Source organism: Rhea americana, unplaced genomic scaffold (genome assembly GCF_003343005.1).
Source record: "Rhea americana isolate MKP2758 unplaced genomic scaffold, rheAme1 scaffold_136, whole genome shotgun sequence".
NCBI classification, from domain to species: Eukaryota; Metazoa; Chordata; class Aves; order Rheiformes; family Rheidae; genus Rhea; species Rhea americana.
The window spans coordinates 1,798,586-1,809,692 of NW_028185439.1; the positions used below are offsets into that span (position 1 = coordinate 1,798,586).

At 42.9% G+C, this 11,107-nt stretch overlaps 2 long non-coding RNA genes across 2 annotated transcripts; both read left to right on the forward strand.

The window, feature by feature from the left end:
• Positions 1-1,255: 1,255 nt before the first annotated feature.
• LOC146599667 (uncharacterized) lies at positions 1,256-5,158 on the forward strand. Its single transcript, XR_014894957.1, has 3 exons — positions 1,256-1,798; positions 2,610-2,683; positions 4,831-5,158. It is a non-coding gene; the product is annotated as an uncharacterized LOC146599667 (long non-coding RNA).
• Positions 5,159-5,183: 25 nt separating this feature from the next.
• On the forward strand, positions 5,184-8,153 carry LOC146599668 (uncharacterized). Its single transcript, XR_014894956.1, has 4 exons — positions 5,184-6,046; positions 7,252-7,393; positions 7,552-7,725; positions 7,919-8,153. It is a non-coding gene; the product is annotated as an uncharacterized LOC146599668 (long non-coding RNA).
• Positions 8,154-11,107: the final 2,954 nt, after the last annotated feature.

Below are 11,107 nucleotides of genomic sequence, written 5' to 3' on the forward strand. Positions count from 1 at the left end.
TGACAAGAGGCAGCCTGGGGAGGGAAGTGAAGCAGATGGGACATTTAATTCAGGGAACAAACTAATTTAAATCTTTTGAGGAGTTTGTTATTATTTCCAGAGTGTTAAGAATGCATTTTTTTCCATGCATATAAAATGCAACATCTCTGTTCTGAACAGCTCTAAGAAGAAATGGTTTATAAAAATCTAGAGCGAAGAGAAAAAGTCCAAAATGTTTTTATGATATCCTTTAAAAATACTATTTATTTCATAGATTTATATAAATAGTCATAAACGTGCAGTTGGTTCAGGTCTCTGGGGTAAAGGCAAAAGCAGGCAGATTTATAAAATGGGTTTATGTGCCAGGGTGATTGTAATGGCTCCTTCTGTCAGGTAAACACATAATTAGGATGTTTTCAAATAAATGTATTATGCACATGATTGAAGCCAATCCAGGCTGCAATATAAATATTATGCCCCCCCCTTTTTTTTTAAATGTTGTATAATTACATATCTACCCATGGAGCTTCTCGCCTGATAGGCATCTATTTATGCAACACCACACTGTGGCTTTTCCACAGGTGCTGTAGCAGATACTCGCTGAACACGCGGACTGCCTGATTTTTAAACTGCAGTATCTCAGCTTTCTCTCAAAATACTAATTCTGCCTCAACCCCTTTTTGCCTAATTGCTTCTTAGATTTATTGTTTAATTAAAACAGTTCTTGGGTTATACAAACAACAAATTCCACTAATGCGTGTTTTTTCTACATACAAATTATTTTCAGAGGGGTTATGTATCCTCAGATTTTGAAAGAATTACTTGCTTCTCGGCTGGGCTGTCACCGCCAAGCATAACCTTGTGGTAAAAAGCTGAAAGTTGAAGTTTACGACGGTAGCGTGACAAAGCTTTATCTATAGAGTCAAAATGGCAATATTAAACGCCATTTGAAAGACTGATGCAGTCTTTAAGCCAACGCAGTACAAACTCGTCTTTATTTTATAGCGTTTTCGTTTGGACTGTCACAGCACGTTCCATCACGCGCTGGCGACRCACAAATAAGATTGGAGCGACGTGTTGAACGAGGAGGCACCCCAGGAAGACGTTAAGGGMTCTCTTCCTCTTCTGCGTGGCCTGCTTCCCCTCGACGTCTCGCTTGCCTCGCTGCGTCCCCCGGGGATGTGCGGGGAAGGACCGCGGGCGCCCGGGGGACAGAGCAGCGCTGCCCGCGGGGGCCGCCGTGAGATCTGAACGCTGCCCTGGCAGCCGTAAGAGGTTTCTCTAGGCATCTCACTGCCCATCTGGACATGTACTTCCTGGCTTCGGAGCTGAATTTTTAATTTGARCAGCTTTTTGTCTGGTCTGGACAATACAAAAACATCTGCTAAAATCCCTGCACCTGGAGAAAGTTCTAGGCAGACACTCCAGCTTCAGCAGCGYGACTCTGCCCCTCAGCTTTGCCCATCATTAAAAAAAAAAAAAAGAGGGAAAAAAATCAGCTATAAACTTGCAGCTGGARCCTCTTATAAAAGGAATACTGAAAAAGTGAACACTTCTCTGCAAAGAGCAGATGCAGCAGTTTCCCCAGACGAGAAGACTCTAGCTCATGGGAGGTGTCCGCCTGTCTTGCGTCCTTCAACACCGAAGGGCTCTCTAGCAGATCAGGGAGGCATAACATGAACGGWGACAGACAGAACTGGACAAACTCAAACTAGAAATTAAGATGCACGTTTTTAACACTGATACAAACTGCTGGAACATCCTCAGCCCACCTCCCCTGGGTGAGGGACCTTACTCCYGGCAGCCCCTCTCAAGCGCTGTAGGTATCCTGCTTCCCCCCACCATAGCCTCTGTGCTCACCTACAAGTAGCTCCTTTCTCCCTCCTTTATCCCCTCTGCCCCAAGCACTTTTTAGTGTCTCCAGCCTGCACAAGAGGGGAAGGCTTACGCTCTGCATTCTTTGGGAAACTGGGATAGAGGCTAGGATACCCTTTTCCTCCAATGTCCTCCCACAATTTTGTATCTCATCCTCTTGTTACCAAGGTTGGGATGGGGGGATTGCACTGTTGCTACAGGAAGGGGCTATTTCCCTGTTCAGAGAAAGGAAATTCGGAGGATGCAGACAAATTGCTGGCACAAAGGTTCTCTCTCCTTTTGTGTCTCTGATGCAGCAAAGCATGTCCCAGGTTCACCCAAGCGCTGGCTGTGCTGTGCCCTACCAGTAATGCAAAGAAGCTACCTGAATTTACAGCTGCTTTACACAGCCGGTGCAGAACTCAGCAAACAAACCATGCAGTGTGTTTGGTCATAGTATTGATGTACTTTTTACCCTAAGGAGACCCTTTAAATTCAAACTAGGCACAAAGCTATACCCTTTATGTTAGGCTGTAATTTTACATATAGTTTAGGCCAGCATAAACTATCACGGCTGCAGAGAGAAGTTTCAATTGTCAGCTAGCAAAAACAAACCAGCTCTGCTACGGTCAACAGCTCTGCTTTCCCACCGGCTACAGCTGTTCATCCCAGCCCTTGCCTAATGGCCATCGTGTTGGTGCAAGAATAGGCATGGCTGCAAAGGAGAGTATATCGAGGTTAAAACATGACTTTTTTTGCCGATTTGTTTAATCTAGAACTGTCCCTTGATGCGGTTCATGTTGTAGCCACTCAAGTGCTTCTGCCACCTCAATGGAGAATGGAATCTCAGGTAGGAAGAATATGATTTGGCTGCTTCTTTTGCTGATGGTACTGGCTTATTCTGGATTAAATTGTATTTGAAGCTCAGGTCTTAAAAAAATACCAGGTGGGCTATGAAGAGTGTACGGAGTAACACACACAGTTTTACTTTCCCCAGTAAAACGGGGCAAGGCCTGTCTTAGTGGCAACTCTGGTCCTGCCCCAGGTCCTGGGGAAGGCTGCAGTGGGTAGGGGCAAGACATGGAAGAGAATAGGTTCATCTTCCTTCCGGATGCCTGCAGAAAATCCACAACAGACCAAAGCAGCTGAAGTTTGCTTGTCTTTCCTTCTTGCAGTTTCAATTTTYGTCAGTTCGGAATGCTTTAAATCAACTCCTAAGACTGCACTGGATGCTATGGTGCACTACAGGAATGCCTGAGGGAACTTATTTGTACAACTTCTTTTAAAGATCACTTTGTATTTTAAGAGAAAAAAGMTTTTGAGTGAAGGTTTTTCTTGACAGCCAAAAAGAATTATTTAAGAATTTAAGGTTCTTTACTTGCTTTTTTAAAAAATAGCCTGTTTAATTCCACCTCTCTTCGTGGAACTCTGCAGTTCCTTTTCCTTTCAGCTGAGAACCAGTTGGAGGATGGGGAGAGACAGAAGCTGAGTCCACGATTTAAATCAAAACTGAATGTGAAAATCACTGTTTTCTTTCAGTACTGGTCAGGCAAGATCAGAACAGACCTCAGTGTAGCCCCATGTTTGGTACAGAGGAAAGCATAAAAATCACAAGACATGTGGACTATTCTGGGCTCAGCAAGTTCTCAGCCTGATTTCTGATAGTTAAAGAATGACTTTCACCCAAAAGCATGAGATACAATAGTGCCAGACAGTTTTAGTCATTCTATACAATATTATACACTGAATATTCTTTGTATCACAGGAATGTAGTGCCCAGATTATGTGAAAATTGTAAAAATCTTCAACATCTCAAAAGAGCATAGTTAAGAGACAAAAGAATTAAGACTGTGGGTGACACCCCCAGCTTCTCAGTCACAGAAAAATCTCGCAAACTGAAACATTATTGAAACAAAACAAAGAATACTGCACAGCAGGCACAATTCTCCTTCTTGAGAAAGAATGGGAAGGCAGGGAGAGAGAGCGAGCAAATCACCCAAGCCAGATATTAGTCACATCACTTCATGCATGACTGAAAGGTGCTCAGATACTGTGGTGATGAGGCTAATCCAAGAACCTATACAAAGCAAATTTGGCAAGTGACGTGCTGAAGTTGTTTAAAAGACTTGCAGATGGGAAAATGTGGGCTAGAGAAATGCAAGCAGGGGTGACTGCAGTGCCTCTGTTTCGAAGTTCGCCTTAGAGGCATTCCCAGCAAGGAAAGCTGAGAAGAGCAGCCAGTCCCAGAGTGGTGGCTCAGTCCTTGAAGTGCTCCGTAGGGAAGTGGTTGGGGGCTGTGTGCGTGCACATGTGCGTGCTGGAGGGAACAGGAGTGGAGAGAGAAGAAAGGAAAAGCTAGATGAACCCCGAGAGCTGATCACTTGAGGGTTATTTTAGAACAAAAAAGGCATGCAAGGCTGTATAAAACACCCAGGTTTAGAGGAGGGCCAAGGAGGAAGCACCGCAGCTCTCTGTGGGGGCAGTGGTTCAGGARGAAACAGCTAAGGAATGCTCAGCCAGCCAGTTTCATTTGTCAAACGTGCCTAWCCCTTCAGTTTTGGAGGAATGCCATCTCAGGATGCTTTTAAAAACAAAACCAAACACCATTCTCTGTAGTATTTGCAGAGTGTCTACTAGAGCCAACTCTCCCACAGTTTAACAGCGCCGCAGAAAACCTTTATTCCCAAATTTGACCRAAGTCTGTACCATGTTTATTGTCTCTTTCTCACTCGCTTTATTGCTCTTACTTAAATTTGTAGACAATTGCCTTCAAAGCTTTGAAATATATTTTTCAGCAATAGGTTTCTGCATCCATTGCTCTGAACATCTTAATGGGAATGGTGTTTAGAAATAACATTATTATCACCACAAAAGCAAAAGTTGTGCTTARGGGCTGTACCTTTCTGTTAGAATTGTGATGGAAAGGCTTGTTAAACAAAATTTATTCCCTGAAATGCTGAGTATCTTTAATAGGAAACTTATAACCTCCCTGAACAGCCCTTGCAGCTGATGTCTGAAGTGCTCAGAAGACCGCACCTGTTATTCCAACAGAGGTGACCTCTGAGACAAGAAAGCCGTTCTGTATAAATACTGAGCTAAGTGACTTTCCCCATGTCTCCTCAAATAACACCCAAATATCTTTTCTTGTCAAAATCTTGCACTTGTCCCATAGTATACACAGTAAATCATGACAACTAGTGACTTATTTGAAGGCTGGAGCCCAAAGCAAGAGGTGCTGGTGCTGAAAGAAGTTTAACCAGTCACCAGCCTCTAAAATATTAAGCCATAAAATACAAATCTTTTTTTTTTACAAAAGAAGTTTAAATGTCCTGTCAAGACAGCTGGTTCCTGCTGTGATTCTTTTTGGTGGAGAGGGGAGGTGATGAGCAGATAGGGGGTGGAGTGAGGAGTGAAAGGAATGAATTAAAGAAAAATACTCATTAAGGAATAGCTTCATTTTATTTTKATAATACATATATATCCTTCTGTGAAATCATAGCAAAATTCTGGGAAGAATTTATGTCCTTTCTAAGCTCCTAAGATTAAGTCTTATATATGTCATATATCCCTCATTCTGGCCTCTTCCCAGGTGAGAATTTTGCCCAGCGAGAGCTATGAGGATTACTCACTTGCACAGGCCAGGAGGAGAACGCCGCTCCRTGCTTGTACCCAGGGCTGTGGAAGTTAATCCCACCACAGTCACGCTTTATAGCGCTACAGTCTTTCATAGTAACTGTGATACTTCCACGTTGTTCGTGTGTAGCGAGGACTAAAATGTGGTCCTTGCACAGAGCCTGGATGCTGGGCTTCACACAGAGAAAATACACTGTTGGTTATAAGAGTAATAGGTAAAATTCAGCAGCATAATTCTAGATCTGCCAAGTTCACAGCTGCCTATAGCACTCAAGGCCAACTATAGCACCTCTAATAGTTTAACCACAAAATCCAAACATCCACTCTTATAGTTGGGCTGGTCCCCAGATCCCGCCTCTGGGCTTGACTGTAGAAGATGAGTGGCCAAATTCTGCTGCTTGATTTCTTTGTAGACTTCTGCCTTAGAGCAGTGCCACCGTGACAGTGCTGTGTCTGAGGGTTCCTACGACCCTTCCAACTCCAACCTTGCAGTTTGCATATAAAAATCTGAGACTCTCTGATGTGAGAACAATATTTTATTTCCCTCGTCTTTTCAGGATTACAGCTCTCAAACACTGAGGTAAGAAAATGAGACTTCCTATTTATTACATCTTGAAAATTTCAGGATCAGATCTTCTAAGTTAGAAAGAAAATTTGGTAAACAGCAATCACATCAGCTCCTTTCGGGATCTAATAGGCAAGCCAATATATATTTCCTGTTTGCCTGTCATCTGTGGCAACAGAGCTGCAGTCAGGGTGATCCTTCTTTCTGTTACAATCTCTGGTCTTCAAATTACCTCTTTATCTTACGTGACTGTTGTCAGAGGGTGCTGCTGCATRTATAACCAACGGCAGAATCCACGCTGCAATCAGAACGTAAGTTGATGATGCATACAAGGGAAAGCACTAGCTTTGCAGTCCTACAAAATATTAAAAGCTGGTAAGAGGCACAGTTAYTTGCCTAAGTAGCAGCCATTTGAACAGAATCATTTTTGGCACAGAGGAGTACTTTGAGATACTTCCCTTGCTTTAACGTGAAAAAATTCTCTATTRCTTCATCTGCTACTTGGCTGTGGGCTGAAAATTTGAGGTGTTTTTTYATTGCAGAAAGAGGGTGTGGAAAARTTTAGTCAGCATAAAAATTTAACCTCTCTAACAAGGTCTATAAACTTGCTACGAGGTAAGTCAACGCCACTCCCTTTCCTGTCCAAATGCTAATAAGGACAAGCATTTAATCAAAAACCCACTCCTGTGCACATGAGCTGTTAGTGGCATTCCTCATCCAGTACTTACAGCACAACTTGAAATTTTAAAACAGAATTGTTTCTAAGGGGTCCGAACATAGTCTCCACTACTGTCTTAACTGCTTCACGCCTTCTTTATAAATGCTTTCAACATGTTCTGAAAACTAAATATAAAATAAAGAGGTAAACAGGACTAAAAATTAAAATGAAAAAAAGAATTGGGCTGAAATTACAATTTCCAGTAGACACTGCTTTTCCTAATGTGAAAGCAAGGAGGGGAGCTCGCAGTCCCCAGATGGATTTTCTGACAAGGCTGAAATTAGCTACGAGCTTTGATCAAATATCAGGAATGTCTTCTCAGCATTTGTCATGAAGAAAAAAAAAACATTTCTTCCCCACAGCAGGTACAAAAGCCCAGGCACTTTGCAAATCTGGGCCAGGCTAACATTGCTGCCATTAAATGACTTGGGCTTCTTTGAAAATCATAGTCTCTTCCTTCCTGGTTTGCCATGATCTGAGAGTTTGTGCTTTGAATTTGCAGGGGGCTGTAAAAGCCAGTGGGCACTGACCAGGCTCAAAGTCCTTCAACAGTGTTCAAGATGAACYGTCCTCTGGTACACAGCACCGGGTTTGGGCGACTGATTTCACTTCACTGTTCTGCCACAGGCTCCTGCATGACATTAGTTAAGTCAATTAGCTGCTGTGTGCATCTGTTTTTCCTCTCTAAAAGGGGGGCAGTAGTAATATCCTACATCACAGAAATCCTGTGAGGATAAATATATTAGTTTAGGAAGTGCTGAAATACTAGTGTGATTAGTGCTCTTCTCCATTTCTTTGACAGACCATATTTTGCAGCCTGGGAACCTGTGGTCAGCCAGACCATAAAGAATCAGTGCTGAGGACCACCGGAGTAACTCTTAAATTGGCTAAGCACAGACACCATTGCAATGAGAGCCATAAAAATGTGGATTTCTCAGAGATCTGACAAAAAAGGGGAGCAGAGACCACTTCAGTGGTAAGCTTATTGTACTTACAAATTGCTTTAATTTGTATTTACATGATGTGTCATTTCTAGAGATTTAAGTTCCTCTATTTCCATTTATTGAGGATTAGAGAAAGGCAGTGAACTGACCTTTTGGGGGCTTGAACGTGTGGACACCCTGCTGCAAAGGACAATTATTCACCTGTAATTCTGCTTTTTTGGACAGGTGACTGCATTCATACTTTTGGGAGACATATTCCATGACACAGTTGCCATTACTTCCACCACATTTTGGCCCTTTGCAAAAGCAGAAGGTCATTTCAATTTTAGTACCAGTGAGCAGTATCTCAGGGCSTTCCTCTATCACATTTTATTCAGTCAGGAACCAGAAAACTTTTTGCATTTACTCAATGCCTGAAGTATACTTCTGTGCTAGGAATAAATTGTCAAGTTGTGTGCTTTTTTGGAGTTATTTGCAATGAACTTACCATTCTGTTTTATAATGAAGAAAAGGAGATAAATGAACAGAAATGAATTATTAGAATTATTATTCATGCTTATGTCTTTGTAGTATCTCTAAGGCAATCAAAAGGGGAGCTTCAACTATGTTAAGCACTATGCAAAGCCACAGCAAGAGAGCCACAGCATATCCTAAACTGATCTATTCAGGTTGATGGTATAAACGATGATCGAAGGGAAAGACAACTGTACTTTCTCCACAGAATAGTTAACTAAGGTTTAAGAGAACTTAAAAGGCCTTGACCAGACACATTGGCTGGTGGCTGAGTCAAGAAATGGAAGCAAATACCACTGTGGCATGTGTCTGTGCTTTTATAATAAGGCTGACTTGTGTTTTTTCAATCAAGTAYAGTTTGTAGCATTGCAAAATTAAGGACAAGTTGTTATCCCCTAATTAAAGATACCAGAGATGAGACCACCTCATGTTGTGGATGAAAAAGTTTCACGGATGTCTCTACAAGGCCACAACAGTTTCTTTAGTCAGGGAAGACTAGAAATGGGCATGATAGAGTTTTGTATTTGGAGTAAAACAGAGGAATTCTAATAATTCTGTCTATGAAGGAAATAAAAGAATCTTGGGGGTAATATTGAAAAAATGGTGGGCAGTCAGAGTCAAGGCCATATGGTCCTCAAGCTGTGCTGTCAAGCAGATCTACAGATGGAGATGTATTATCTTACATTTGCACAAAGTTGAGCACTTGCACTAAGCACTTGTGAAACCAGAAGACCTGGCAATACAATTGACAGTTATTACAAAATCGGGTGAGAAAAGGTCATCAGCATGTATACTCTCCACAATAAGAAATAGTTGGGAAAGTTTCTGATAGGTTTTCCAGCTTATAGATCCAATCCAAAATATTTAGCAAGTTTAGCAACACCTGAAATGAGCAGGGAAGTTGCTCTGGCAAGTCTCAAAAACTCAGAATCCTAGTCTTTTGATTTTATATTAATTTATTATGTTAAAGAAATCCCATCCCACAGAATCTATCCAATAGCCTGCTATCAAATAACACATATGACAGGAATATGGGTGTAAACGTTTCCTCTGGAGATCTGGATCAGATGGAAGGAAACGCTACTGAGAGTTTAACCAGATGCTGCAAACACAAAGTGAGACTTTGTTTTCCAAAACACTTGCCATTGAAATGGCTAGATCGGCTGAAGTTATGAGAGCTACAGAAATGAAACAACACGGTGCTGTGTGAAAGCTGATGGGCCAAACTCAGGGATCGTCCTTAGGACTCTGTGCAGCCTCCCCCCGTAGTAGTACAGCCCTGGTGACAACATGCCAGTGCATCCTGTACTATGCGAATGGCTTAAGCCAACGTCTCTGCTTCGAGGAACAGCAAACCTCAATTGCAAAATCCTTGAATACCTGGAGGACAAACTGGCAGGACAAACTGGGGAACACTGACCACAAAGCACCAATGTCTTTTGGGCTTATGCTAGTCACAGTCTTTCAAGTGTTTACATAGTGGACAAGGCACATACTACAGAATTTTGGGTGGTAGCTGTATCTGAAAACCCTTTGTTTCACAATCCTGATGATTAATAGTTTACACCCATGGGACAATCATTTATATACAAGTCTTGGCTAGAAGCTCGAGGGCATCAAGAGTTTATGAGGCAGCTCTGTCAGTCACATGAGCCAGTATTTGTAAAGGTGTTTAGGAACCTGCATGTTTAAGTGTCTAAAAATACCTTAAAAATCTCAAAGAACGGCCCAACATTTCAGTGTCTCCACTCATAAATTTTTAAGCAGCTGACAAGATTAGTAAGGGAGTATTAAACCACAAATCTTCCATTTTCAAGCAACATAAATAGCTTATTGCTTCCAACGAAAATGAAGAGGGGCTGAGCTGATGTGACCCACCTTAAACTTGCCAATATTGCTGTGGCATGAGCTGAGGGAACTGACTCCCTCTTGCAGCTCAGTGAGTTCCTGCTCTGTAGTAACGCTCTCCAATAGTCTTGTGCTCTGAAGCATCCTGAAGCACATCCAAATTTTAATACAGAGAGTAGAACCCATGGGCACTTTGGCAGTGTAGCGTGGCACTAAGCCAGCAACACTTACTCTAAGCTCCATGGCCTCTCTGTGTTATGCACAGAAGGGCTGTTTTGCAGCAGCATTTGGATACCAAGTAGGAAGGGAAGTATCTTGCAGCCCAAGGGCTTTCCCGTGTCAGAGCTTTTCTCCATGAGGCAGAGAGGTAAGACTGGTGCTTCCGATGCTTAGTTTAAGGCAGACCTGAGTGAAGCATGATGCACTGAGCAAAAATCACACTCCCCGGAGTCACGTTCAGGGATGTGGAGCACAGTGTTCCTCAGAGGGCTTGAAGCAGCAGCTCTCAGACAGAGGAAGAACCTTCTCAACTCCGCAAAGTATTCTTTGGCTCTCAACTGGTGAAATCTAGGTGAGAGGCCAACATGAAAGAATCCTGAAAGAAATGCAGTTCCCACACATGAGAAGAAATCCTGGAGACCACAGAGGAAGAAATTAGCATGCCGTGGGAAATGCCGTCACAGTCCAAGCACAGCGCGCAGAGGAGAACGGCAGCACGGTCAGAACACCAAACTCGGCGCTACTGCCTACTCTGATGTAGGTAGTATCAGCACCTACAAAAGACTGGGCAACGAACCAAAGAGCACCAAAATAATCACTGCAGTTGACTTACTTAACCCTTCAGCCATCTTAAAAGCCCAGCGAAAACTCACCTCTACTACACTAAGTTCAGGGGACTAGATGGGGGAAAAAATAAGAGCACAAATAATTAAGCCGCTGAAGAAACAGCATGCTACTGAACGCACAGGTTGCAACGACTCTTAAGGGCCGCAGCTCCTCACCGCACGGCGGTCCGGACGGCCGCAGCGGGCCCGGGGGCGGCCCGCGGCCGCG